A 15,053-nucleotide genomic window follows, 5' to 3' on the forward strand; every position below is an offset into this window, starting at 1 on the left:
TCGACATTGCATCCATAATATTCAATTTCCTTGGTTGTCTTGGAAACCTCTTTCCGAGTGACCCTCATGCATTGTTTATATATACATTTTTAAAGTAATTTCCTGATGGTCTAATGGGTAAAACGACCATGTAGTGAGAGTTAGCCCCTGCAGAAAATGTTCCAGGTTTGAAACCTATGCTGGGTTAACTGATCTGAGTCAGGTCAGTCAGTGGTGGGGCACCGTACCACAATTGTCCTTAGTATACCCAGTCAGGAGACACTCCTGATCGTGGTCTCGTGACATCTGCTAGGAAGGGCAACTGAGTTAACAACCAACATCACTTTAAAAAAAAGATTATCGGGTCACTTATTTAATTGCAGTTTGTGGGAGCTTGCTGTGCGCAAATTGACTGCCGTGTTTCCCCACATTACAACAGTGACTATACTTCAAAAGTACTTAGTTGGCTGTAACGCTCTTTGGGATGTCCTGAGGTCTTGAAAGGTGCTATAGAAATGCAAGTCTGCCTTTCTTTAATTCATACAAGAGTCTTGCTTGTTGAAATCTGGAAATGGAAGACTCATCCTGGACAGAACTTCAACACTACTCCATTGGCTGTAAAGCGCTTTGGGATGTTCTGAGGTTGTGAAAGGCGCTATATAAATGAAAGTCCTTCTTCAATACAGGAGGAGATTTCCTCTGTGCGCCATGTGTTAAGGAATCATAAGCTTATTCCTTTATAAATGGGTTGATGATTTTCTTTCACATGGAGTCTGTGTGGAGTTTGCACATTCTCCCTGTGTTTGCGTGGGTTTTCTCCAGGTGCTCCGGTTTCCTCCCACAGTCCAAAGATGTGCAGGTTAGGTTGATTGGCTATGATAAAAATTGACCCTTAGTGCTAGGGGGATTAAATACGTGGGGTTACTGGGATATGTGTTGGGGTAGGGATTACGGGGATCGGGTGGGATATGTGTCGGTGCAGGCTCGATGGGCCGAAATAGCCTCTATCTGCACTGTGGGGTTTCTGTGAAAAAATTCTGTGAATTCTGTGAATGGCTTAGAGGAAATCACCCTCGTTTGAGTATAGGATCAGCTTGACTTGGATAACCCCATGGTTGTATAGCCCAGTGGCATTCACTGACGAGGTCCCAAAGGGCTGTGGTGCTGATGGAACTGTATCACACTGTAAGTCACTGCCTTCAGGGAGATATGGAGTAAAGGGAGAAAACTTGAGGTAAGAAAATGGAATTCAGATTTTGACAATCTAACCTTTGGGTGGAGTGGAAAGCAAATTTAAGACCAATTTAATCCAAATGTATAACCCTGAAACTAGTCTATTCTTCTGATTTTGGGTGATTCAACAAATCGACTGTAACCTAATAAAACTTTAAATAAAACTTAACAAATTAAATTAAAATTTGATTGGCTGGGGCGATGATGCACTCCAGTCCCCGCGGCGCCCACCGGTCTCGGAAGGCCTCGAGCGTGCCGGCGGACACTGCGTGCTCCATCTTCAGGGCCACCCGGGCGTGAACATGGCCGCAGAAGAGAGGCAGGCAATCGGGCCGAACGACCTCCTCGACCGCCCACTGCCTGGACCAGTTAATGGCTATTTTCGCCAGGCCCAGGAGCAGTCCCACGAGGAGGTCCTCCGATCTGCCCGCTCCCCTCTGCACCGGGTCTGAAATTAGTCTAACACTGTGGTTTACATATTCTTTTAAAATGAAGCTGAAATTCACACAATGATATTTCAACAACAGTTTGCTAAAAACAAATTAATACAAAAAGGAACAAGGTCAGATACAACTCTTAACTATGTTGGAAACCCTAACCTTATAGGCAGTGCACCAACCTTAAATGTAGACTCAGCTCTCCAAGCAAGTAGACACCAAATAATTTTACCTGTAACAAACTGCTTGAAACATAAACCTACATAAACCTGATTTTCAGATATAACAGGTAAAACCTCAATGGACAAAAAAATTGCATTTGGTGTTTATTTTGCAATCGTGGTAAAGAAATGGGCAGATATTTTCATCTTTGGCTGGAATTCTTGGTAGCACAAGCTTTCCATTGGTCGTTATAGTTATATTAAATTTAAGCAAATTTCAGAGGTCTGGTTGGACCAGTAAAGCAATTGAGAGCAAAAAGGCTCATTTTCAAATTTTCCTCTCCAGCTTTTCCTGATTTTATTCTGAATTTAACGTTTCTAATGAAAGACAACTGAAATCAGCGTGAAAACTTCAGCCTTGGTGAAAATAAAAATGGCTGAAAAATAATCGCTGGAAATCGTGTAAAAAAAGTAACAAGCACCAAAAGCTGGAAACCTCATTACACCTTAAACTACACATTGCTTACTTTAAGTTGCCATATTGTCATTGGTTACCATTTGGAGAGATTACCTTTGGATTTTTTCCACTACTGACAGAAGTTCATGTTTTCAAACATTTTTCTGGCACTTTTCCTCATCAATCAATAATTACCCCCCATAGATCGCTGTACATGTACCACCTCAGATGTATATGTAGGTTACTGATTGTGCAAATGTATTGGAGGTACAGACAAGTTATTCACTCCACACGGGGCAATGGGAATCTGCTTTGCAAATCAAGTCGCAAATGCACAAGAGCATTCTGGTAGTTATGTCAAGAAGATGTATCTAATTTAAGAAAGAAAGAATTTGCAATTAGATTGCGTCTTTCCCAACCTCAGGACATCCCAAAGGAGTCCATAATCAGTGACTTGCATCTGAAGTGCAGTCCCTGTTGCTACATAGGCAAACAGGCCAGCTATGGCACAGCAAGATCCCACAAACAGCAAATGAGAGAAATGACTAGTTAATCTTTTTTTTTTACTGGTGTTTGGTTGAGCATTGAATGTTGGCCAGGACCCTGGCAGAACTCTCATGCTCTTCAAACAGTGCCAAGGCATCTTTTATATCCCAGTTTAACACCCCATTTGAAAGAGAGCACTTTCCACAATGCAGTACTGCATTGAAGTGTCGACACAGATTATGGGCCGGAGTGTGGCTTGAACCCACAATCAGCTGATTCAGATTCAAGAGTGCTACCTCTGAGTGAAGTTGACACAATTTAGTCCAAATTATCAGAAAGTGGAATGGAAACCTGAAATGTAATTCAATTTTCAATATATACTAGTAAATACCAAATTGTTCAAAAGACTCGGTAATAAAACAGGTCAGTTGGAACTTGAGATCTGATTTGTAATAGAATTGTCTTCATTAAATGGTAAACTAATGAAGCCGAGCTGGTGACTGATTAGATTTCAAGCAGTAACACAGGAACTGTGCAATCAATGTTACTATTTAAATTGGTCTTTAAATAATACTTCACAGATCTGTATAGTCCCAATCCTGGGAAATATTGTCCTGATGTAATGGACCATTGTTTATGTATAATTGTAGGGGAAAAATCAAACACACATTCATTGGAAATTAAGTCAGGCAGAACTCTGAATAGCACAAGAGAATGCATCAATAACCTGCTGCCCTCATTATATAACCGGTTGCTAAACATTAAATGGAATGCTCAAGTTAATAACTAACAACTTATTTAAACATCATATCAAGCTATGGATAGCTTATTAAAATTATAATAAAGTTTGACATAACTGCCTGGAATTTTCCTGTGCATTTGTAAGCTTCCAATTTGATTTGTCCATCAGAATCCAGCTAGCCCCTGCTAGTGAATAATTTGTCTGTAGGTGAATACATTGGTCAGTATTCCACACAGATGTAAGATCGTGAGCACGTACAGTTTCAATATTAGGATTATGTTCTTCCCCCCGCCCCCACTTGTAAATGGAATGTTCCACTTAGGTTGTCAAAGGCTGCATCTTTGCTTTTCTCACATTATCTGTTTAATTAATTCCTCATATTATCTGTTTCATTCTTTCCTTACATTATCTGTTTAATCCATCAGTTAAACAGTTCAAATGAAAAGAGGAAAGAAACACATTTATGGAACAGCCTTCAGGATTTTGAGGGACCCCTGAGCGGTTTGAATTTTAAAAGTATGCTAATGTTTAAATCTTTTTTATCATGGACCTCTAGGGCAGAATATTCCCCTTGGTGAAACTGTGCAAATGTTATTTTCAAGCTTGCTGCTGAAGTAAATAACGGATGTGCTGCAATGCAGGAAGAGATGGCATTATGTGGGAGCTAACTCTCGCACAATGCGACAGGTAGTGTGGACAGGGGAAAACTACTTGGGTTTCTTTACAATCAACTTTTAGCTCAGCATCCAAAAATATGAGTTGTTGCAAATAATACAGAAAACTGGCAAAGGTATAATGTTCACACGGGGCTCTCCCTACTTTTCCCTCAGGGTCTTAAGACATCTTTTTCACCAGTTTCAACAGGGTCACTGGAACACAGTAAAGGCTATATTTTTATGTGGCTGTTACATACAGGATAGATCTTGGTCATCTGATAAATAGATTCAAACCAAAGCCCCAGTGTTTAAATGACAGTGTGCATCACACAGTCCCCTCATTATTAAATATTGTTATAATAATACATTCACGTACCACCTTGTCTAAAAGCTTCACAAAATAACAGTTACTGTGATTCTAAAGTAATTTAAGTGTAATGGTAGCACCCTTGCCTCTGAGTCAGAAGGTTGTGGGTTCAAGTCCCACTCCAGAGCCAGCCCTCTCGGATGGATGTAAAAGATCCCATGGCACGTTTCGAAGAAGAACAGGGGAGTTCTCCCTAGTGTCCTGGCCAACATTTATCCCTCAATTAACATCACTAAAACAGTTTATCTGGTCATTTATCCCCTTGCTGTGTGGAAATTGTCTGTTGCAATTTTCTTATATTACAACAATGACTACACATCAGAAATTGATGTGATTGACTGTAAAATGCCTTGGGACATTCTGAGGCCATGAAAGATGCTATATAAATGCAAGTTCTTTCTTATTAAGACAAGCACGACAGTCATTGTGTACCAGCAACATCACATGAACAGCAATGGGATGAATGACCAGCTGATCAAATCTTTTGGGTGTTATGGGTTGAGGAAGGAATATTGTCTAGGATGCTGGGGTTGGGGTAGGAAAAGCTCCTTCCTCTTCTTTGAATAGTGGCATAGGATCGATAATGTCCACCTGAGGTAATGGAATAGGCAGACAGGACCTCAGTTTAGCATTGCATTGTGAAGGATGGTACCTTTGAAATGTGACACTTTTTCATACCATTGAAGACCATTTTGGACTGTTGCCGAAGCCCTTCAACAATCTCCCCTCAGCCTTGATGACCGATGGTGAAATGCTTGGAAGAACTGTGACATACGGAATGGATTCCTTATAGAGGATCCCCACAGTACAACCTGAAGGATCAAACCTTCCTCGCAAACAGTGGACAACCATCAACAGCCTCAGAACCGGTCATGGTAGATGCTGCCACCTTCTCCATAGATGGAAGATGAAAGCATCCCCATCATGTGACTGTGGAGCTCCTAATCAGACCCTGGAGCTCATCATCGAACACTGCCCTCAGAGGAAATTCACAGGCAGCCTACACGCTGTTACACCGGAAGCTTTGGCCTGGATATCTGACTTAGATATTGACATCCGATCTTCTTTCCTATGGTAGGAGCAAAGCAAAAGAAGAAGACCACAGTCAGGTATCAACGTAGATTATGCACTGAGGTTCTGATGTGTAGGTTAAATCCACAAACCTCTGACCCAGAGGCAAGGACGCTGTTTAAGGTAAATAAAAAATGAAAAACACCAAATAATCATCAATTGCTGTTTTCTCTTGATAAATTGTTCTGTCTTTGGGAATAATGTTTTCATTACACAGATGTTTCAGAGTTGAAAACTAAGAAGGATAATTTATATCTTACCATTGACAGTTTTTAAATACAGTAGCTGACACCTGTACAATATATTCATGTATTATCAAAAAATCTGAGGGAAAAGGAACAAAAGAAAAAATGAAATCTCATCTGAAAGCGCAGAGTATACTAGCCACTTCAGTCATTTGAAAATACCAGTGTAATAATTCAGTTGCTTGTGAATTATGTTTTCCCACATCAGTTTAAACAATCTTTAGCAAATTATTTTTTGATTATATTGTGAAGTTACTTCTGTGGTTAACTGATCATATTTAACATGTGCAGCCATTTAAACATAGTAAATATACATTTAAAGTGCCTTTAGCATTTTTGGGTCTGGTTGTGTTCAGTCTTCACCTTTAACGCTGCTAGCAACTGTCAAGAGCATTGCCTGTTGTTGATGAGTGAAGACAATCTCAGTGGAGGTTTAATGACTGTGATGCTGGTACTGTATGTTTATCAATAAATACTTTTCAGGTGGTTTCCAGGAAACTCTCATCTCCCTCCTATCAGGTCACAGCACCATTATACTGTACTACTTCTTCATCAGGTGCATCTTATTATTTTATAGAGATTCAGATATGTATACTGCTATTGACTTAAGTGCTACATCCCACATATTCATTATGATTTAACATCTCTGGACTTATGAAACATCCTTCTGTGAGCAGCAAGATTGGCATTCGCAGACACTGAATAGCTGACTGCCAGTGAAACCCAACCACCAACACAGAATCGATTTTGAATAAATCGGATGAGATGTTAAAGCGAGGCCCCGTCTGCCCTCTCAGGTGGATGCTTAAGATCCCATGGCACTATATTGAAGAAGAACGGCATAGTCCCGGACAATATTTATCTCTCAGCCAATACCAAAAGCAGATGATCTGGCTATTAACACCTTGCTGTTTGTGGGAGCTTGCTGTGCACAAATTGGTTGCTGCATTTCCTACATTACAACAGTGACTGCACTTCAAAAAAAGTACTTCATTGGCTGTAAAGTGCTTTGGGACGTCCTGCGGTCATGAAAGATGCTGTAGAAATGCCAGTTCTTTCTTTAGTACTAAAGGATCGGAGTCTCTATGGTGCAATAGTAATACTACTTGAAGGACAGGGAAGGCTTAGATTTCAAGCCTGATTTTGTGAATTGGAAATCTGGTGGTCTACGATCTATACTTTATCACCCAAATATTTAGGATAATTAGGATGCTTCACTACCAGCCAATGCAGTAAAACTGAAATAGTTTTCTTCCACTGATTTTAAGTAACAGAAAGTCAACCAATTTAAAATGCAACCACTGTCAGCCACACTTTAGATACCACACAAGGCGGGGAATGTGTTACAAGATGGGAATACACAAAGAGGGTGCAGGTGATATCAAACCACGAGGGGAAGCTTGAAGAGTTCATCAACATTATTAAAACCCTGAGACATATTGCGTCACTGAAGCACGTTCCACTCTGCTGCATGATGCATGGTAAAATAGGTAGAGGTCTGTTTCTGTTCAATTTTGATCAGTTACTTTTGCTGGCACCAGCAGGTGGCAACATGAGGGAATTATTAGGAGTGACATTTGTGATCAGCAAGAGTGACACATTTACAAATATGGTATTTTTTAGGAGTGATGTCACATTTTTCAGCACAATGAGTAACTGTCACTCCTCATGAATGGTGCATGGCAGGCCTATAGATTTTACTAGCTGGAGTGCCCGGCGGTGCCGAGGCTTTTTTGAGGGCATGTTGTTGTTGGAAGAGAGAGAGCGAGCGACTGGGGGGAAGAGAGCGAGCGACTGGGGGGAAGAGAGCGAGCGACTGGGGGGAAGAGAGCGAGTGACTGGGGGGAAGAGGGGGAGTGGGGAGGGGGAGTGGGGGGGAGGGGAAGGTGGAGTGGGGGGAATGGGGGGGAATGGGGGGTGGGAAGGGGGGGTAAGGAGGGTGGAGGGGGAAGGGAGAAAGGGAGGGGGAGAAAGGGAGGGGGGAGCCAGCAGACCCTCTCCCCTCTGCCGGCGATCGCTCCGCGGAGCTCCGTGCCGCCCCACGCACTGACATGGCCCAGCCGAGCGCAGCGCCCCGGTCAGCCCGAGCCCCGCCTCCCGAGCCCCGCCCCACGCCCTCCCGAGCCCCGGCTTCAAGACCGCCGATTGCGGCTGGGGCTGTGAGAGAGGGCCGGGCCCGGTTGCCAGGGTAACCCTTTCCCCCCCGCTTTCCGCTCTCCCGAGCACCGGCCTCCTGAGCCCCGCCCTACCGAGCACCGGCCCCCCGCCCGAGCCGCGGGGGCGAAGGAGAGAGAGAACCGCCGCTCCTCCGGTCGATGTGTTGCGGGCTGACCCCTGATGAGCGCCCGATCAGCTGAGCCCGAGCCCCCCGGTGACTGCAACTCACCTCCCGCTAGGCTCCCTCCCGCCCCGCCAGCCTTTACCAAAATGGCGGCGATGGCTACGCTCGGCCAAGTCCCGCGCCGCCAGCCTTTACTAAGATGGCAGCGATCACGGGGCGGGCCCAGCGGGAGGGGCGGTGCCTAGCTCGGGCGTGGCTGGGCAACAGAGGCCCAGGCTTCCAGGCCTGCAAAAACGGTGAAAGGTAGGAAAATTATAGAGGTTAGAGAAAAGATGTACAAATTAATTAACTTTTTAAAAAAAGAATTTGTGTTTTAAAAGCAACTTTTTTTTGCTGGAAATGTAGATTTGAAAAGAAACACGCAGAAAGCGGGAAAAAGAAACAGAGTTTGGAATCAAGATGGCGGCCACTCACCTCGATTCAGAATGATTAGGCCCGCCCACACACGCACCGATTGGTCAACCGTCAGGTCACTGAAGTGTAGGATTGGTCAATCGTCCTGTCACTCGACTCGAGGATGGCCTGCCCGCATGCGCGACGAACCCGCCCCCGCGACGCAGCGATTGGTCGACCGTCGGGTCGCTCGACTGTATGATTGGTCGACCTTCACGTCACTCGATGCTAATGAGTGGATAATGAGCAGAATTTTGAATAATGACCGGATAATCACAGAATCACAGAATCACAGAATCTACAGTGCAGATAGAGGCCATTTCGGCCCATCGAGCCTGCACCGACACATATCCCACCCTATCCCTGTAACCCCACGTATTTAATCCCCTAACACTAAGGGTCAATTTATCATAGCCAAATCAACCTAACCTGCACATCTTTGGACTGTGGGAGGAAACCGGAGCACCCGGAGGAAACCCACGCAGACACGGGGAGAATGTGCAAACTCCACACAGACAGTCGCCCGAGGCCAGATTGAACCCGGGTCCCTGGCGTTGTGAGGCAACAGTGCTAACCACTATGCCACCGTGCCCTATGCCATAATGAACGGAATTTTGAACGTTTTTTGGATACCGTGGCCGCAATTTTTGTCCGACCGAAAAGTAAATATGCTTATGACCGTTCCGGAATCGTAAGCTTTCTTTTGATGTAACGTGCGTGTAGGTACGCTCTATAACTTGAGAGTGTATAGCCGGACAGACAGACGGAAGGACAGACAGACAGAAGTACCACTTTTTATATATAGAGAAGATAGATATAGATAGATAAGATAGATAGATAGATAATAAGCTGCAAAAGACAACAGCCATCCTCCAACAAAGCCTGTGATTTGAACTTAAGTGCTACTTTATCATGTGATTTGAACTTTACTATGTTACAGGGAAGAGCCAACCATGTACAGATCCCAACGTAAATTAGTGTTTACCTGGGTGGCATATTAGAGAATGGCAGCTACCTGGGAATCTGTTACGCAGAGATTGGAATAGCGTACAGTGCATTATTGCAGAAGAATGAAAAAGACAGCATCAATTATGAGCGGAAGCTTCAGCGGTCTACCAATGTCATCCAGAAGTAGCTGGACTCACATTCCAGCAACTATCATGCTTTGCAACAACCACGTTTACATATCCCATTGTGTTGTTTGCAAGTGGCCATTTCTCAGATACTCCCTGTGGGAATGTGGTATAAACAGGCAAATCTAGGTAACTGTACCTGTTTCAGAACCTTGAGATCAGTCGCAAGGCAACTGGAGCTGCCTGCAAGATTTTGGATTCTGGTCAGAAGCCCCCACCTTGAAATGATCGGCTTTTTTCCTTGCATCTATTAAAAAGTGACATTTTGAATGTCTGGAGTCTTATGCTAGACTTGTATAACTAGCAGATTTCCCATGGCATTGCTCACTAAGCCAGTCACTGTGCTGTTTTACATAGATACATAGAAGATAGGAGCAGGAGTAGGCCATTCGGCCCCTTGAGCCTGCTCTGCCATTCACTGAAATCATGGCTGATCATCCAAACTCAGTACCCTGTCCCTGCTTTCTCCCCATATCCCTTGATCCCTTTAGCCTTGAGAAATAAATCCACCTCCGTCTTGAATATATTTCATTAATTGGCCTCTACTGCCTTCTGTGGTAGAGAATTCCATAGGTTCACCACTCTCTGGGTGAAGAAATTCCTCCTCATCTCTGTCCTAAATGGCTTACCCCTTATCTTTAGACTGTGACCCCTGGTTCTGGACTCCCCGGCCATCAGGAACAACCTTCCTGCATCTAGTCTGTCTAGTCCTGTTAGAATTTTATGAGTTTCAATAAGATCCCCTCTCATTCTTCTAAACTCCAGTGAGTATAAGCTCAATCGACCCAAACTCTCCACATACGTCATTCCTGCCATCCCAGGTATCAGCCTGGTGAATCTTCGCTGCACTCCCTCCATGGCAAGAACATCCTTCCTCAGATAAGGTGACCATAATTGCACACAATACTCAAGGTGTGGTCTCACCAAGGCCCTGTACAACTACAGCAAGACATCCTTGTTCCTGTACTCGAACCCATTCGCTACGAAGGCCAACACACCATTTGCCTTCTTAACCGCCTGCTGCACCTGCATGCTTACCTTCAGCGACTGGTGCACAAGGACACCCAGGTCTCGTTGCACTTCCCCTTCTCCCAATCTATTGCCATTCAGATAATAATCTGCCTTCCTGTTTTTGACACCAAAGTGGATAACCTCACATTTATCAACGTTATATTGCATCTGCCATGCTTCTGCCCAATCACCCAATCTGTCCAAATCATACTGGAGTTTCTCGGCATCCTCCTCACAGCACACACGCCCACCCAGCTTTGTGTCGTCTGCAAACTTGGAGATATTACATCTAGTTCCCTCGTCTAGATCATTAATATATATTGTGAATAGCTGGGGTCCTAGGACCGATCCCTGCGGTACCCCACTAGTCACTGCCTGCCACTCGGAAAAAGACCCGTTTATTCCAACTCTTTGCTTCCTGTCTGCCAACCAGTTCTCTATCCAAGTCAATACCTTGCCTCCAATTCCATGTGCCTTAACTTAACATGCTAATCTCTGATGCGGGACCTTATCAAAAGCCTTCTGAAAGTCCAAATACACCACATCCACTTGTTCTCCCTTATCTATTTTACCAGTTACATCCTCAAAAAATTCCAGTAGATTAATCAAGCACGATTTACCTTTTGTAAATCCATGTTGACTTTGTCCGATCCTGTCACTGTTTTCCAAGTGCTCTGCTATTACATCTTTTATAATGGACTCCAGCATTTTCCCCACTACCGATGTCAGACTTACCGGTCTATAATTCCCCGTTTTCTCTCTACTGTGGCGACACGCCATCATTGGACATAATCCGCTCACGGCGGCACGGACAGTTTACGCAGGCGCACTGCCGGCAGCAGCCGCCCCCAGCCGGGGGCCCTTTCCTCCGGCAACTTGTTTCCCACAGGGACAGGCTGCCGGGAGCACTTCCTGTCTGGGGAGTATTTAAGTGGTTGCGCGGGCTTTTCAAGCTCTCTCTTTGCCATGATGTAGGTTAAAGCAGTTGTGTTTCACCAACTCTGGTCTCGACTCCCACGTTTGCCGCGATATCTCAACACTGGTGACCCCGACGCTCAGGACGAATCCTAAGCTAGCATGGCGGATACAAACGCAGTCACGGTTAAACTACTGGACTTTTGGGAGAACCTGGCCGAGGCCTGGTTCGTTCAAGCCGAGTCCAGATTCCGGCTGCGAAGCATTACAGTCGACGCCACGAAGTACGACTACATCGTCGCCTCTCTCACCTACGCCACAGTTCCCAAGGTTTGGGCAGCGCTGCAGGATCCACCAGTGGAAGGCAAGTCCGAACATCTGAAGGCCGCGCTTCTTAAAAAATTTCAGGCGCCCTCTTACCAGCGCAACTGCCAACTCCTCGACCTCCCAGGCCTTGGTGACGCTTCACCGTCGGACCTGCTTTCCCACATGCTGTCCCTCTCAGACGACAAAAACCCCGGCGCCCTCTTTCGCACGCTTTTCATTCGGCAGCTCCCCGCCAGCATCCGCCCGCTCATTGTGGAGTCTGGCTCCACGGACCTGAATGAGATAGCCGAAAAGGCCGACCGGCTGCTCTCCGCGCAGACCGCCCGCGACGTCGCGCCCGACCTCACGGCAACGACCACGCGGTCTCCCCGGCCCACTAGGCCCGACCGTCCTTCCACTCCGGGTCGCTGCTACTACCACACCCATTTTGGCACTAGGGCCCAACGCTGCACGCCACCGTGCACTTTCAAACCCCCCCCCGCACCGGCCCCCACGATGGCCGCGGGACAAAAGGGGCCCCTACTGTATGTCACCGACGACAGCACCAACCGTCGATTTCTGTGTGACACAGGAGCCCAGCACAGCATCACCTCCGCCCTCGAAATCCAACGCAGCGCACGGGGTATCACGCTGGCCGCAGCCAATGGCTCTGACATCCGCACATACGGCACCCGCATGGTCACGCTCGACCTCGCAGGCCGCCGCTACCGCTGGGAGTTCCTCGGCGCCGACTTCCTACGCGCCCACGGCCTCCTTGTCGACATTCCGAGGCACCGCCTCGTCGACATCAACACTATGGCCCCCATCCCTGGTGCATTCACCCCGGCCCGTTCGGCCGGCCTGACGACCTACTGCCTCGCCAGAGCCACGGACGACTACTCGGCACTTCTAGCCGAGATTCCCGCCCTCACCAACCCGACCTTTTCGGCCAAAGCCGCCAAACACGGTGTGGAGCACTATATCCCCACCACCGGCCCCCCGGTCTCTGCCCACGCCCGCAGACTCAACCCGGCCAAGCTGGAAATCGCGCGGGCCGAGTTCACCACCATGGAGCAACTCGGCATCATCCGCCGCTCCAGCAGCCCTTGGGCCTCACCCCTCCACATCGCCCCCAAGCCCGGCGGAGGCTGGCGCCCCTGTGGGGACTACCGCCGCCTCAACGACGCCACCACCCCCGACCGATACCCGATGCCGCACATCCAGGAGTTTCTCGGCCCGACTGGCCGGACGAACCGTCTTTTCCAAGGTTGATCTGGTGCGCGGTTACCACCAAGTCCCCGTACACCCCGCGGACATCCCCAAAACGGCCGTCATCACCCCATTCGGCCTGTTTGAGTTCCTGAGAATGCCCTTCGGCCTCAAGAATGCAGCCCAGGCTTTCCAGCGCCTTATGGACTCAGTCCTCCGGGACCTGAACTTCCTATTCGTCTATCTAGACGACATTCTCGTGGCCAGCTCCTCCCAACAGGAACACCTCGAACACCTTCTCATCCTGTTCGGGTGCCTAGCCCAACACGGGCTCATCCTCAGCCTGGCGAAGTGCCAATTCGGCCTAGCCGAGATCGATTTTTTCGGCCACCACATCACCCCTGATGGGGCTATCCCCCTGCCCAACAAGGTGCAGGCCGTCCAGCAATTCCCCCGCCCCAAAACCATCAAGGGCCTCCAGGAGTTCCTCGGGATGGTGAACTTCTACAACAGGTTCATCCCCAGAGCAGCAGCCCTCATGAAGCCCCTATACGACTCCCTCCGAGGTAAATCCGGCAAGATGGCCGTAGCCTGGACCAGTGACACGTCAGCCGCCTTCGACGCCACCAAAAACGCGCTCGCCGACGCCACCCTGCTCGCGCACCCGAGGGCCGATGCCCGGGTCGCGCTCACCACCGACGCCTCCGACCATGCGGTCGGAGCCGTGTTCGAGCAGTGGGTCAATGGCGCGTGGCAGCCACTTGCCTTCTACAGCCGCCAACTGCGCCCCCCGGAGGTCAAATACTCTGCTTTTGACCGCGAGCTCCTCGCGCTCCACCTGTCGGTCCGCCATTTCAGGTTCCTCCTGGAGGGCCGTCCCTTTACCGTGTACGTGGACCACAAGCCGCTCACATACGCAATGGCCAAGCACACTGAACCCTGGTCCACTAGGCAGCAACGCCAGCTCGCGGCCGTGTCCGAGTTTACCACGGACATCCAGCACGTCTCCGGTAGAGACAATGTTGTCGCCGACTGCCTTTCCCGTCCCGCCATCTGTGCGAATCACCTCGCGGTCGACTACGCACAACTAGCAGCGGCCCAGCTCACGGACCCCGACCTCCTCTCGGCGGCTACCAGCCTGCCAGGGCTACGCCTAGCCAAGGTCGCGCACGGGCCCGAAGCCACGGCAGTCACTTGCGACGTCTCACTCGGCCAACCCAGGCCGGTCGTCCCTGCAACCTGGCGCCACCGCATCTTCGACGCGCTCCAGGGGCTCTCCCATCCGGGATCCCGCGCATCCGTCAAACTCCTCTCCCAGTGCTTCGTCTGGCGCGGCCTCAGCAAAGATGTTCGGACTTGGGCCACCTCCTGCCTCGCCTGCCAACGGGCTAAGGTACAGCTGCACACAAAAGCACCCCTGGGAGACTTCGAGGTACCCAGCCGCCGCTTCGACCATGTACACGTCGACATCGTCGGTCCTCTGCCGCCATCGCAATGCCAAACTTATCTCCTCACGATGGTCGACCGCTACACATGCTGGCCTGAGGCAGTGCCGCTGACCTCCACCACCACAGCCGACATCGCCAGGGCGTTCGTTAACACCTGGGTCGCGTGGTTCGGCGTACCGGCCGACATAACCTCTGACAGAGACGCCCAGTTCACCTCCGAACTCTGGACAGCCACAGCACGCAACCTCGGGGTGACGCTCCACCGAACCACGGCGTACCACCCGCAGGCCAACGGGCTTTGTGAACGCTTCCACAGGTCACTCAAGGCTTCACTCCGCGCCGGCCTTCAGGACAGTACCTGGACTGACCGCCTACCGTGGGTGCTACTAGGCCTACGCACCATGGTCAAGGAAGACCTCCAGTCCTCAGCAGCGGAGTTAGTCTATGGACAACCGCTGCGCGT

General features: G+C 48.4%; 1 protein-coding gene across 3 annotated transcripts in view; it reads left to right on the forward strand.

Annotated features, from left to right (window-relative positions):
• Positions 1-15,053, forward strand: part of LOC147121782 (eIF-2-alpha kinase GCN2-like) — a 161,332-nt gene that overhangs the window by 546 nt on the left and 145,733 nt on the right. The gene's annotated exons all lie outside the window — the stretch shown is intronic.

Source organism: Somniosus microcephalus, chromosome 3 (genome assembly GCF_052327205.1).
Source record: "Somniosus microcephalus isolate GS21.2 chromosome 3, FLI_Smic_1.0, whole genome shotgun sequence".
Classification (NCBI taxonomy): domain Eukaryota; kingdom Metazoa; phylum Chordata; class Chondrichthyes; order Squaliformes; family Somniosidae; genus Somniosus; species Somniosus microcephalus.